The sequence below is a fragment of the Vespa crabro genome, chromosome 18 (genome assembly GCF_910589235.1).
Source record: "Vespa crabro chromosome 18, iyVesCrab1.2, whole genome shotgun sequence".
NCBI classification, from domain to species: Eukaryota; Metazoa; Arthropoda; class Insecta; order Hymenoptera; family Vespidae; genus Vespa; species Vespa crabro.
This window is the reverse complement of record NC_060972.1, coordinates 1,009,435-1,019,434: the sequence shown is the minus strand read 5'-3', so window position 1 is coordinate 1,019,434 and position 10,000 is coordinate 1,009,435. Positions and strand designations below refer to the sequence as shown.

Below are 10,000 nucleotides of genomic sequence, written 5' to 3'. Positions count from 1 at the left end.
CTTTTTTTTTTCGAAGCAAGCATTGCACGGACTCTCCCATTACTGCGATGAGCCGACGACGAAAATTACGTCCATATTCTCTCCCTTTTCCCTTCCTTTCTCTCTCTCTCTCTCTCTCTCTCTCTCACTCTTTCTCTTTCTCTATCTATCTATCTTTTTCTTTCTTTTTTCACTCTTTCCTCCTCCCCACTTCTACACCCTCACCCTCGCGCATGCACCACGCGCAATACGCTCTTTTGCTCCTCTCTCTTTCTCTCTCTCTCTCTCTCTCTCTCTCTCTCTCTCTCTCTCTATCTGTTTCTCGCTCTTTCTCCTTCTTTCTCCTTCTCGTTGCTAAATGCGCTGCTGCGCCGGCAATCCCAAGTATTACCGGCTCACCAACGACGTCACGGCCGTTGACATCGCGTTCGCGTTATTAGAGATCCCTATCGGAATCGGAATATATGTATACAATCACGCGATACACCGTTGAAATACGTTCACACAGGGGAAAAATTCTCTGTGGAACAATTCTTCTTCTTCTTTTTCTTCTTCTTCTTCTTCTTTTTTTTCCTTCTTAATGTCGGCGACTGGAATGGTAGAGTATGTGGTATAAGGGGTGGGGTGGGATAGGTGAGGTGGGGTAAAGGGAGCAACGTGTGTTTACAGCGCTCGGAATGCGTACAATAGAGACATTCCTTACATTCTCTTTTCTCTCTTTCTCTCTCTCTCTCTCTATATATATATATTTTTTTTTCTTAAAGAATCTTCAGAAAGAAGAGAGAGAGAGAGAGAGAGAGAGAGAGAGAGAGAGAGATAAATGGACAGAAAAAAAAATCGACTCTCGCTTGATAAACCCTCGTCCGGGCTGTCACTCACAGGTCTTTCGGTGCGCAAAAGAAAAATGTCGATGTGTTACGTTTCCTTCCTCTCTCTCTCTCTCTTTCTCTCTCTCGTTTCTTTACGATACCCGGTTTCGTCTAGACCCGTTTCTTCATTTTCATCTACTTCGTCTTTCGTCGTTCGTCCTTCGTCCCTTCTCTTTTTCATCGTACGCTAGAGATCGGACGATGCATTGAAACTCAAGACTCTTGAGATGGGGACGGGTGGATAAGGGAGGATAGGGGAAGGAGGTGGATAGATAGGGGGGCTATTCATGTACTGTAAGCATGGATGGCCTCGCTCCTTACTGGTAGGATATATCTTATGAAAAGGAGCGTGGCACCGAAAGAAAGGGCAGCAGTCCTTCTGACGTAGGATGCCCCCATTCAGCTTATTCATTCGAATCTTGTAGTACCTGTTCGGTGGAACTGTGAGGAGGTAGGTGAAGACGGGCGGGAGGGGGAGTGGGGAGAGACTTTAGGGATATGGGCCGGACTAGTTGTCGGACTAGTGAATCGCGGACAAGTTGAAAAAGGAAAAGAAGAAAAAGAAGAAGAAGAAGAAGAAGAAGAAGAAATGGAGGAGGTAGAAGAAATAGAAGAAATAGAAATAGAAGAAGTAGAAGGAACTTGTGAGGGATAAAAGGAAGAATGATATCAACCGGCAAGAAGAAACTCACAAAATCACGCTACCATCCCCTCTTTCCCTCTGTTCTCTCTTCCTCTTACTCTTCAATTCTTATTCGTCTCTATTCTGATAGTTCTCCATTGTCGTGTTTCCAAAAACTACTATGCTAACACTACTACTAATACCAGTATTACTACTACTACTGCTACTATTATTATAAAGATTCAGATATTTTCGAACGATATGGATTTATTTACCATCATCTACCCTCTCTTTCGGATTTCTTCTTTTTCTTTTTCTTTTTCTTTTTCTTATTCTTATTCTTATTTTTATTCTTTTACTTTAACTCTTACTTTTATAACTGTAGAAAAGTCTTCGTTACTATGAAATCTTGGTCGACGTTGTTTACTCTGATCGAAACGTGAAAACGTTCTCTCTCTCTCTCTCTCTTTCTCTCTTTCTAAAGAAAAATTTCGTTTATATCCTGACGACTACTTACTACTTATTTATTACCACCATCGTTATCGCATTAATTAAAAATTTTTGTAAATATCGTCATCGATCTATCTTATTTTATTACACCTCGTTGCGTTACACCTTTTTTGCGAGAACGGTCAATCTTCGAAAGTTATCTGTAAGATAATCTATAAGGTATATATATTATATTCGTATTATATTATTATAATACATTTTTTTTTTATTATTATTATTTTTTTTCTCTTTTTTTTTGGTAATATTTATACACGTCATATCTTTTCAGAGATAATGATAATATCGATTAGGCAATATTGTCGTATTTATGATCGAGTATACTTCAATTAGAATGGTTTATGGTAGGAGGTTCTATCGTAGGAGGAAAAAATAATCGATTTGTTTTTCTATTTCCGAGCATGTCATGAATTTAAAATTCGATACCGTTCGATACCGTTCATTATTTTTTCTCTAACAATCCCTCACTCATTCCCTCCTCCTCCTTTCCCAACCTCCAGGTTGGGAAATAACGAATAAAAAGAGATTATATAGTAAAGGTTGAGAATATCGGAAGTTATTCTTTACGATCCACTTCTAATGAAGTAATTTTTTATTTTCTGTGAAGTCCTATAAATAAAATTGACTTCATTCGATATCAATATCATTGTTTATTTTACGAATTATATTTCGCGATATGATAAAATAAAAAGAAATTTGTGATTATATATGTATTATCTGATCTTTCGTAATATTTTTCATTAAAAATGATTTTTACAATAGCAAGGATATTTTATCTTCCATTGAAGCGATCTCGAACGGTCTTAATGTCGTCGAGTAAAAAAAGAAAAAAAAAAAGAAAAAAAAAAGAAAAAATAAAAAATAAAAGAAAAAAAGAATAGGAATATTCGATATGTCGGGAATACAAATATTCGATGACCTTTCATTATATTTGAGAAGGATTTAGTTTCTATTAAAAATTATTTGAAACCAACAGAGATAACTATCGAGGAGTTAAACGAGACCAATTTTCTCAAATAAAGAAAAAAAGAAAAAATAAAGAAATAATAGAATCCTCGATATATTAAAAAATACGGTTATTTCATTGAAAACTAACAGATATATATATATATATATATATATATATATATATATATATATATATATATATATATATTGAGCCTTTAAATGAGCCCAATTTTATCGAATAAAAAAGACAAAAGAATTCTCGATATGTCAGAAATACAGTTATTTAATTACATTTCATCACAAAAAACATATACTTTTTACGAAAAATTTTATATAAAACTAACAAAAAATATCTATCAAGGAAGTAAAACGAGGCCAATTTTCTGAAATAAAAAACAAAAAAGAAAAAAGAGAAAGAGTATTCTTTACATATCAGAAATTTATTTGATCACGTGTTTTATTACATATCCTGTGAAAAAAAACGCCAGTTTTTACTAAAAAATCATTTCAACTATTTTCTTTTTAATAAAAAAATTATTTCAATACATAGCTATTATCAATATATATATATATATATATATATATATATATATATATATATATTATTTACATAGATTCATCTAATATATCTGAACGGACGGTAATTTTCTTTCGAGTAAGAAAAAAGAAGAAGAAGAAGAAGAAGAAAAAAGTAAGAAGAAAAGAAGAAGAAGACGAAGATAAGAAAAAATATTCTCGCGAGACAAATTCAAAGAAAAAAAAAATTACTCGTGTCTTCTGAATGTTCGATAAAAAAGAAGAAAAAGAAAAAATCTAATGAAAAGAGGAAAATGAGAAAGGAAAGATAGATAGGTAGGTAAAAAGGTAAAACAGAGACAGTGATAGAGATAGAGAGAGAGAGAGAGAGAGAGAAAGAGAAAGAGAGAAAGAGAGAGAGAGAGAGAGAGGACAGGGTAAAGATGGAGGTGGCAGTGAAGGGAAAAGGAGATAACGTTATTAGATTTAGAGAGCGTCGGATTCCTTGAAGGAACGAACGGCAAGAGGATAACTCGTGGAACGCGCTTGGATATTTCGTACGTGCGAATACTCCAGATTCTAAGCGAGATTGTCTCCGGGGGAGCATAACTTTCGGCGTGCTCCAATTTTTGCCCGGTTTTGGGACCACCCAGGTTCCCCTACCTCCTTCGGGGGTTTGTGATTGAGGCATTAGGAAAGCGTGAGAGATAGAGAGAGAGAGAGAGAGAGAGAGAGAGAGAAAACGACGACGCGTTAGGAACGCCTAACGTCGAGACCTGAAATTCTTCTTTTCTATTCTTTTCTCTTCTTCTTTTTTTTTTTCCTTTTATTTCCTTTTTTTTTTCTTTCTTTTCTACTCTTCTCTCTTCTCTTCTCTTCTCTTCCCTCTTTTCTTCTATACTCTTTTATCTACTTACTTTCTGAGGACCAGAGAACATTGAGAATCACGCTCGACGTTCGAATTACGGCCACGCGATAATAAATTCTCCATCCACCGCGATTCCTATCTATCTATTAGGGGGTTACCTTACTACGTGAGTTGCTTACCCTTCTAACGAAATTCTAATTCCAAACGGACGATTCTTTTTTTCTTTTTTTTTCTTTTTTTTCTTTTTTGCCCTTACTCTTTCCCCTTACTTCGATTACACGACGATTGGAAATGTTTGATACGATGATGTAGGTACGATCGATCGTTTAAAAATTTTTCCTATATCCATCTATGTTTGCTTTACCCACGATAAATTTCAACGTGAAATAGAAATAGAAATAGAAATAGAAATAGAAATAGAAATGGATAGATAGATTGATTGATTGATTGATAAAGATTTCTAATAATCTAAAAAGAAATTGATACGTCAATGTTATCGTCTTAAATAATAATTTTTATATAAGTTATTCGATGGATAAAATACAGTTTTGTTATAATTGCATGCATAAAGAGTTGATTTTTTATTCGAAAAAAAAAAAAAGAAAGAAAAAAAAAAGAAATAAATCTTTCTCATTGTTATGTCATAAAGAGAAGAAAAAAGAATAAGAAATAGAGGATACAATATGATCATCGATAATTTATTCACCATTCTAATCAAACTTATCTTTCATTTTCATAAATCGATTTCCATCAATTCTACATTCTGAAGACAATAATTCTAATATTATTATTATAAACGAAATCTTCAATTATAATTCTCGTCATTCATTTAACACAATTGTATAAATTATTAATAAACAATATAATTCTTTCGATCCTTTTACATATTATTTATGAAAAAATATGAACATATTAGATATTTTAGAATTACGATTTATATTTATATTTTTTACAAAATCAATAGAGAAAAGAGAGTGAGAAAAAGAAAGAGAAATATATATGGGTTGGAAACTATGAAAGGGGCGTTTTTGTTTAGTTTTTTATTTTCATTCAATGCCCGTTTCATAGTTTCCAATTTAATATATATACACATATGTACATTGCGATATGTGTGCATGTATACGATATTTATACAATATATAGATATATATTTTTTATATTATATATAATATTACATATATATATATATATATATATATATATATATATATCGTGTATAAGAGTCTCCTATTGAATCATTTCGAAAATTTATGTATGTACATATAATATATGTATGTATAATATATATATATATAAAAGTAGAGAAAAGCAAAACGAGTTTAGAGTCCTCTTCTCTCAAGAGGAACGCGGCCGATTGTGTTCATACAATGAGTGCCTGCGTGCCGATTGTATTTTGAACGCACGTGAACCTAAACCTTTCTCTCTCTCTCTCTCTCTCTCTCTCTCTGTCTCTCTCTCTCTGTCTCTCTCTCTTTCTATATCTATCTATCTATCTCTTTCTTCGTTGTGCCACCGTTGGCCGCTTTTCGAGGGTCGAGTTAGTTTCTGGATGAACGATAAGGACGACGATTAAGCACGTATTACGTCGAAAGGAACTATGAAATACGTTGGTGGTGCACCACGAACACATTTAACGAGCATGTTCGATCTATTATTATACAATAGAATAATTCTCGACGTACTTTTGAACTCCATTTTGGACATTCATTTCTCCCTTCCCTCCGTGCATACCCCTCCATCTTATTCCACCCACCCACGCGATCGATATACTCCATATAAGATGGAATATATTCGTTCCATGATTTTATTTCCTCATCTTTTTTTACTTTTCTTTTTCTATTTTTTCTTTTTTTTCTTTTTTCTTCGCTGGAATACAAAATCCGTCCGAGAGATACTAAGCGCGAAGGAAATATCCGAAGGAAATAAGCCGACGTGTTTTATAAAAAGATTTATATTTTCATGTTTTTTTCCAAAAAAAAAAGAAGAAAAAAAGGATATAGAAAGAAAATTCTAATAAAAATTCAAATAAGGACATATTAAATTTCATTTGTAGTATACTGCAGATATAATATATTGCAAATTTAATATTATCGTTTTTTCTTATTTTTAACTAACTTGATAAGGAAGGTTATAGCAAAAGAATAATAATAAACGATAATATTTATCGCTACTTAAAATCCAATTTCTAACGATATTCGTTCTATCGAAAACTTGATACGAATTTGATTTCAACTATTATCGATCGATCACGATGCAACAATTTACTTTGAAATATTATCGATAAGAATCTTTTACTTTAGTAAATATATTATTTCTTCGTAGATACTTCTCGTCGAGTTGAATTATTGTGTCTTGAAAAGTATGATCATTAATATAATGAAAGAGAAAAAAGAAAAGGACCGAGTAAATTTAAAACTTGCGTATAAACGGTGGGATTATTTATTGCGTAAAAAAGAAAAAGTAAAATAAAAAGAAAAAAAAGAAGAAGAAACAAACAAACAAACAAAACCAAACAAAACAAAACAAAACAATAAAAATAAAAATACGAAAAAACTCGATGTAAAAGAAGTATCACGTAAATCGAGATACGGGTGTGGTTGTAAGCCAAGCACTTACGTATTATCTCATTTATATCGATCGATTCGATCACCGATTGATTTAATAAAAATGATCATGCGCGTGCACATGTTTTTCTTCTACCATCATCATCATCATCATCATCATTATCATCATCATCTCTTTCAGCTCTTTTGGTCGATTTCGAGATGATCGTGTGCGTGAGTGCGCCTTTTTTTCTTCGTTTCTTTTCTTTCTTTTTTTCTTTTTTTTTTTTTTTTATTTCTTTTCTCTTCCCTTCTTAGATTAATTCCAACATCTGTTAAGTTACAACGAGGCTAACTTCGACTAGGTTGATAGATCGATTATTACCAGAAGGAGAGAAAGAGAGTGAGAAAGACAGTGAAAATGAGAGAGAGAGAGAGAGAGATAAGACTGGACTTTGTAAACGTCAACGCAATCTTATCACGCGGACGAAATCTTTTTCTTTCATCTTATGAACCTTCCTTCGGAGGTAATTCGAATGAAAATTAAAGAGCGTGACCTCGTTGAAAACTCGACAAAATTCTTTTCTTTTTTTCTTTAATCATACATATATATGTGCGCATATCTCTATGCATATATGTATGTATGTATGTATGTACGTGTGTTTACGTTTACGTTTACGCGTTAGTACGAGTTTATAAACGTATACACGTTTATGCGAATTTTTAAAAGAACGATTTTCAGGTTAGATGAGGGTCATCTTCGAAGTAACTTACGTATGACCTTGGAAGAAACTCGCTACGTCATACGTTGTAATATTCTATAATAAAAGTCGATCGTAAAAGTCGCAAATAGCAGCAGGTGTTCCACGTCCTTGGTAAACGTCTACTCGTTGGTTGGACGTCCTACGTGAAACTGCATATATACTATTTGCGTTTGATGGGTTACATACAATAAGAACGATTATCTTATTATTCTTTGTAATCTTAAATGACCTTTCATCGGTGCTTACTTGTAGCTGCCTTAGTAACCCCGCTTCCATTGTATACTTTTTATGTATATGATCTTTATTTCTCCCTCTCATTTCTTATTCTTCTTCTTCTTCTTCTTCTTCTTCTTCTTTTTTTTATTATCTCTTCTTTTTTCTTTTCTTTGTGCGTCCTTTTTTTTTTTATCGTTCGAATTTAACAACTCGAAGAAAAAATATGAAAATAGATTTTCCAAAAAAGAAAAAAAAAACAAAAAAAAAAACAGTGATCATATATTTGATTCAATTTTATATATGCATTTATTATTGTGCTCTGTTAATGGCGATTGGATAAAAATTTTCCGACTCAAAACAATTATATAAGAATGAAAAAAAAAAAAAAAAAAAAAACAAAAAATAAATAAATAACAAAAAATACATCCAATCATTTTCTTATATATAATTCGGTTTTTCGTTGATAAGAATTTTCGAATGAAAAATAAGAAAGTTTATATGGAAACGATGAAGAAAATAAAAGATACATATCAGAAAAAAAATAATTTCCTAATACTGTCAGGTATGGCATTTTGTTTTTTTTTTCTTTTTTCTTTTTAATTCGAATAGACATATATTTAATATTCTTTCATAAATCCAAATATTATCGTATTTTATTAACGAAAAATTTCTCAACTCGAAACAATTATATAAAAACAAATTAAACTCAAAGATTATTTAAACTAATATTACATGGAAATAAACCAAAAAGAAAGAAAGAAAGAAAAAAAGAAAGAATAAAACAAAAGATCCTTTTATTAATCCTCTTATACGTACATACACATGTATACATACATACATACATACATACACACACACACACATATATATATATAGTCCCGTTATTCTTTGATAGAGACAAATAAGAAGCAAGGAAAAAGTTTAAAAAAGGAAAACAATTAATAACATAAAATTATTAATTTTCCAATATTATTGTACCTACGATATTTTTTTCAAAAAGAAGAAAAAAAAAAAGAAAAAATAATAAAATAGAAAAAATAGAAAAAAAAAAAAAAAATTCAGCGAGCACGCTGTTACGTCGTTCAAAACGATTGACTTTACAGATTCTGCTGTGGTGCACGTGTTTTCAAGCGCTTCTTTTTCAAGAGCTGCGACAGAATCCTCTCTCTTTTTCCTTTCGTCGTTTTACTCATTTCCGTGAAGAGGAGAAGGAGAAGAAGAAGAAGAAGAAGAAGAAAAAGGAGGAGGAGGAGGAGGAGGAGGAGGAGGGAGAACATGTTTCTCGGATGACCCGTAACGCGAGATTCCGGGTTACGAAAACACGCGGGGCGATATATGGGCCAGGAAAACAACGTGTAAAAACGCCATGATCTCGTCTGGCGCCTATACGGACTTTTTCGGTTGAAGGAAAGAAATATGGCGGTAGAACAAGCTGACGGACGATTAATTCCTACCAATGAGACGTTCACGTTAATGTAAATGACTTTTATTTACCACTTTCTCTTACCAAGTTCTTTTTTTCTTTCGTCTGTTTTTTTTTCTTTTTTTTTTTTTTTTTTTATTGTTATATACCAAATGGAAATAATTTACATACTACGCGCATGTAAATCATAACATTATGATGGAAAACTTTAATTATAAAAATCTCCCTTCTTAACAATATCATATATATTATCACGTATATGTCATAATACTACTTTTAATAACAATCTTTATTTTTTTTAAAACCAAAATAAAAAATATAATAGCGTAATAAAATTATTAAAATATATCTATATCGTATGTACTAAGTTTACTAACAGTCTCATAATAATCTCGTTGAAAGAGACGATAATGAAATTTCCAAAGGATAATTTCGAAAAAACGAGAGAGAGAAAAAAAAAAAGAAGAAAGAAAAAAAACGAGACAAAGCAAGAACGAATGCAATCTTTCAATCAACGATCAAATTTATATTTCTCTAAGATCAATTCTCATTACTTTTCCGTTTACAGTAAAAAAATGATTATATCGATCTAGGATAGATATGAGTAAAATCCAATAAAAAAAAAAAAAAAAAAAAAAAAGAAAAGAGAGAAGAACGTTGAATACAACAACGAAATAAGAAAAGCGATTAGAAGTAAAAGAAGAAGATAAGAAGAAATAGAGAAAGATAGAGAGAGAGAGAGAGA

General features: G+C 31.9%; 1 protein-coding gene and 1 long non-coding RNA gene across 5 annotated transcripts in view; one reads left to right on the top strand and one right to left on the bottom strand.

The window, feature by feature from the left end:
• The window catches only part of LOC124430503, a 68,799-nt gene extending 59,445 nt beyond the window's left edge, over positions 1-9,354 (top strand). Inside the window, exon 3 of the long non-coding RNA XR_006943778.1 lies at positions 8,936-9,354. This is a non-coding gene — a long non-coding RNA (uncharacterized LOC124430503). The remainder of the gene's footprint in view (positions 1-8,935) is intronic.
• Positions 1-10,000, bottom strand: part of LOC124430501 (MAP/microtubule affinity-regulating kinase 3-like) — a 366,230-nt gene that overhangs the window by 112,913 nt on the left and 243,317 nt on the right. The gene's annotated exons all lie outside the window — the stretch shown is intronic.